This window comes from Panthera onca (assembly GCF_046562875.1).
Source record: "Panthera onca isolate mPanOnc1 chromosome Y unlocalized genomic scaffold, mPanOnc1 haplotype 2 h2.ChrY_unloc_4, whole genome shotgun sequence".
Taxonomy (NCBI): domain Eukaryota; kingdom Metazoa; phylum Chordata; class Mammalia; order Carnivora; family Felidae; genus Panthera; species Panthera onca.
The window spans coordinates 945,255-950,535 of NW_027675867.1; the positions used below are offsets into that span (position 1 = coordinate 945,255).

General features: G+C 45.0%; 1 pseudogene; it reads right to left on the reverse strand.

Moving 5' to 3' along the window:
- Positions 1-1,124: 1,124 nt before the first annotated feature.
- On the reverse strand, positions 1,125-2,029 carry LOC145715273 (uncharacterized; annotated as a pseudogene).
- Between the last annotated feature and the right edge of the window lie 3,252 nt (positions 2,030-5,281).

The window sequence follows — 5,281 nt, forward strand, 5'->3', positions numbered from 1 at the left end:
ACTTGGATAATCAAGAATTCCATGCTGGGCCACAGGATATAAACACTATCATAAAAGTGAAAAGTACTCTGTGTGGCTCTCCTGTTTGATCCCTGTGGTCTTTGATTGTCAAACAAAAGACCAATACCTGCTAACATAACTATGCATGGACGTAAGTTAATAAAGGAAAGTCCTGGAGCAAAACTGTTAACCAACTGCCATGATATTTATAAGAGTGATGCATGGTAATGTGGATATTTCCTGTTATCCAACAACAACGACAAACACAAGTGAGGAAAATCTCTTTTGCCCAAAGATAACCTCAACCAGTTATTTGGTGCCAAAAAAAATGTACCACCTCTCTAGATCAGTAATACTTCAGAGAATTCCAACGGCTATTATGTATGCAGGTTTAGTCACCACGCTTACCCCTACTCATTTACACTATGTGACTTCCATTTTAAAATAAATTATCCTGGAAAGATTCCCAGATCAGTATGTGAGATTGGTACAAGGCCAAGTCATTTCCGAGTGGATTCCATCCATGTCCATAACCAGCACCAGTTTGTTTGTTTGTTTGTTTATTTATTTATTTATTTATTTATTTATTTATTTATTTATTATTTTTTGAAATTCACTCATTGGTTTTTAATAGAAACCGTGTGGTTTCTCAATGCATTTTCAATTGTACCCACTTATAAAGAATTTCCCAAGTTAATTTTACTAAACAAAACCTTCCAAGTGTCTACCATTTCCTTTAGGAGTTCAGTAAACACAAACATTACATTTCAATATAAAATCTTTAGAAAAGTCTTAAGAATGTGTACACAGTTGAACTTTGAATCTTTTGCTTTGTAATCACCGAGCCCATGACATTCAAAGCCAAACAAATCCTTACATTACTAACAGTGATACGCTTCAATTTCTTAGAAAATCTTAGAAAATATCCTTGGTCAAAGCGTTGGAATCCACTTAAAACTCGGAAAGGTGTGAGATTCAGAATACCCAGGATTGCAATTGGTATTGAGAATACCAACTATTGCAAAACTTTCCACACATATTCGATCTTTCGTCCGGAAAGAGTGGCAGTCAAAAAAGGAAAGAAAGAAAGAAAATGAGGCGGGAGGAGCCGGAGGTGGGTGAACAGCAAGGAAATTCTAGCTTTATTACACAAGCATGGAACCAAATTCCTTTGGAGGGGGTGGGGGTGGAATGGCTTCTTCTGACAACTTCAGACCAATGAGGGAACAAGAGAGAACATGGACCTGCCCCTACAGTCCTGGAGACATCTCAATCTGGGGTTAGGACGAAAGGGGACCTCCCTTGCTGTCCAAAGGTCTTCTCCCTCCGCAGACCCGGTGCTGGGAGGCAGCAGAGGGGCACAGCTGCCCCGGAGTCCCAGAAGGCAGCGCCGCATCCTGGGGGCGCTGGCCGGGACCGTCTGGTGCTTCTTCGCCCATAAAGTGCACTAGGGGACGCTGTCCCGGCAGTCCCTGGTTCATCACTAAAGGCACAACCCTTCCCGGGGCTGAGAGGTCGCGCGGCGGTGGCCCGCATTTCATGCCCAGGCACTGGGAAGCGGCGGAGTCTCACCATGGGTTCCAGGTTAACTCGAGGACTTGGCGCGCCTGGCGCCGCGCTTCTGCCAGGCTGCTCTCCACCCACACGTCGCCCACTCCGCGGATGGTGAGGAAGGTGGTCAACGTCGGGGTGGCCGCCCTCCCACTCTCCTCCAGGGTGCGAACCCCGGGATAGGGCCCGGGGGGCGTGGGAATGTGGGGGCTGCTATCCTCGCGGGACGGCAGCGGCGGGGGCGGCACCTTCCTCAGGCCGACTGCCACCTTCCGGGCTCCGTGGCGCCTCCGCCTGGCAGCTGGCCGGCCCGTCTGGAGGCAAGCCTCTGGGGGCTGCTGCCTCCTCGTGTACACCATCTTCTCCTCAGGCGCCTCCAGGGCGGCCCCTCCTGCAGCGCTAGAGGCTCTTTCCAGGCGGCCAGGGCCAGGGCCTCCTGGGGCCAGCGCCCCCATCTTCTTCTTGCTGCTCAGGATGTGAGGCCACTAGGGGCCGCCCGCGCTTGCCAGGTCTCAAGGCCGCCTCAGGGCCCTGATGCATTTCCTACCATGAAGCCAAATCAGGAGGCAGGCTGTGAGAGTTACACCGCAGTTGCTAGGAGACCAGGCGCTTTGTGAGGTCACAATGTCTGCATATCTTATCACGGTGGGCTGCCCAAAGCAGCCTTAGGTTTGGCTGTGTTTAAGACTATGCCCTTGAGAAAGACCTGCACGTAATATTACCTGAGAAGGCCCATAATTCTTCACGAGTTCAAGAGGGTTGTCCTAGAGGTGAATGCACGGGTGCTTCAGCCTCCATTAATTCCATCTAAATGAAGTGACACTTAGTGGTGGACAGTACACACAACTTGCAATCAAACATGACTCTAAGAGGGTTTTAGCTAATTAAGTGACTTGTCATGCAAGGCACTGAAATCCAAAATGAAATAACTACTCTTCCCTTTCAAAGAATACCGATATACTGTGCCTTGCTTAGGGTTCCATACGAGTGTTGCTACAGCTCACAGTTCAGGAAGCTGTTCTTCACAGCAGCAGCAAACAGTTTGCCTAGTTAGTATCCATGCTCACTTTCATGCAGCGTAGGGAAGACCGAGCCATTGTGTGCTTAAGAGCAAAGCGTCAACGAATTCTGTGTGAGTGGCCAGTAGGGCATTCAGTGCCACTAAAACCTATTCACTACCTACCAATTCATGAATATTTCAGGTAAGGCATACACAAGGTAGTAAGAGAACGTATGGGATTCCAAGGGTAGAAAACGTGTTACACCGTCCGTGTAAGTGCTTTTGAAAGCAACCAGCATAGTCCATCCATCATCACCACATACACAATTCATTCACAAAATACTACAAGGACCACCTACCATGATCAACTGAAATCCACTTCCCCATGAAAGGATGACTCCAAACTATGTGAGTCACTAAGAGTGATAAGTCATGGTAACAATCAGAAGAGAAACTTGCCAAGGTCAATGTGATACATGTGAGAGGCCTCTGTCTTTATTCAGCTCCTTTTCTTAAACACACAAACAAAACTTTCATCTACGCAGCTTAAGCTACTACTACCTCACGCTCATAAAGTGCTGAAAATGGAAAACAATCTCATATACAGTAAGAGCAACTCCTGGATTTCCTTTTTCATTCAATGTAATTTATTTTCAAATTGGTTTCCACGCAACACCCAGTGTTCATCCCAACAGGTGCCCTCCTCAATGCCCATCACCCACTTTCCCCTCTCCCCAACCCCACGTCAACCCTCAGTCTGTTATCAGTATTGAAGAGTCTCTTATGGTTTGCCTCCCTCCCTCTCTATAACTTTTTCCCCCATCACCTCCCCCATGGTCTTCTGCTAAGTTTCTCAGGATCCACACATGGATGAAAACATATGATATCTGTCTTTCTCTGCCTGACTTATTTCAGCATAATACCCCCCAGTTCCATCCACGTTGCCACAAATGGCCAGATTTCATTCTTTCCATGGCCAAGTAGAATTCCATTGTATATACATAAACCACACCTTCTTTATCCACTTGTCAGTTGATGGACAGCTAGGCTCTTTCCACAGTTTGGCTGTTGTGGAAAGTAGTGCTATAAACATTGGGTTACATGTGCCCCTATGTCTCAGCACTCCTGTACCCCTTGGGTAAATTCCTAGCAGTGCTATTGCTGGGTCTTAGGGTAGATCAATTTTTAATGATTTGAGGAACCTCCACACTGTTTTCCAGAGCGGCTGCACCAGGTTGCATTCCCAGCAACAGTGCAAGAGGGTTCCTGTTTCTCCACATCCTCACCAGCATCTATAGTCTTCTAATTTGCTCACATCAGCCACTCTGACTGACATGAGGTGGTATCTCAGTGCGGTTTTGATTTGGATTTCCCTGACAGGGAGTGCTCTTGAGCATCTTTTCATGTGTCTCTTGACAATCTGGATGTCTTTTTTAGAACAGTGTCTGTTCAAGTCTTCTTCCCGTTTCTTCCTGGATTATTTGTTTCCCGGGTGTGGAGTTGGTGAGTTCTTTTGATAGGTTTTGGATACTAGCCAATTATCCAGTATAACTTTTGCACACATCTTTTCCCATTCGGTCAGTTGCCTTTTAGTTTTGTTGATTGTTTCCTTCACTGTGGAGAAGATTTTTATTTCGATTAGGTCCGATGGTTCATTTTTGCTTTTATTCCCTTGCTTTTGGAGATGTGTCATCAGAGATTATTTTTCGTGCTTTCTCCTCAAGGGTTTGATGGTTTCCTGTCTCACATTCACGTCCTTCATCCATTGTGAGTTTATTTTTGTGAGTGGTGTAAGAAAGTGGTCTAGTTTCATTCTTCTGCATGTTGCTGTCCACTTCTCTCAGCACCATTTGTTAAATGGATGCTGTCTTTTTTTCCATTGGATATTCTCTCCTGCTCTGTCAAAGATTAGTTGGCCATAGGTATGTGGGTCCAATTCTGGGGTCTCTATTCTATGCCATTAAGTCTATGTATTTGTTTCTGTGCCAATACCATGCTGTCTTGATGGTTATAGCTTTGTGGTACAGACTAAAGTCTGGCATTGTGGTGCCTCTCACTTTGGTTTTCTTCTTCAGTATTACTTTGGCTATTCAGGGCCTTTTGTGTTTCCATACACATTTTATGATTGCTTGTTCCAGCTTGGAGAAGAATGCTGGTGCAATGTGATTGGGGCTGCATATAATGTGAGGACTGCGTTGGGTCGTATTGACATTTCGTCAATATTTATTCTTCCAATCCACGAGCATGGAAAGTTTTTCGCTTTCTCTGTATCTTCTTCAATTTCCTTCACAAGCTTTCTATAGTTTTCAGCATACAGATCTTTTACAAATTTGGTTAGGTTTATTCATATGTATTTTATGACTCTTGGTGCATTGTAAGTGTGTTTCGTTTCTTTATTTCTCTTTCTGTTGCTTCATTATTGGTGTATAAAACACAACCAATTTTTGTACATTGATTTTGTACCCTGCAACATTGCTAAATTCATGCATCAGCGCTAGAGTACTTTTGATGGAGTCTGTAGGAGTTTCCATGTATAGTGTCATGCCATCTGCAAAAAGTGGAAGTTTGACTTCATCGTTGCAAGTGATGATACATTTAATTTCATTTACTGTCTGATTACTGATGCTAAGACTTCCCACACTATGTTCAACAACCGGGGTGAGAGTGGACATCTCTGTCTTGTTCCTGATCTCACAGGGAATGCTCTCAGTTTTTCCCCATTGAGGATGA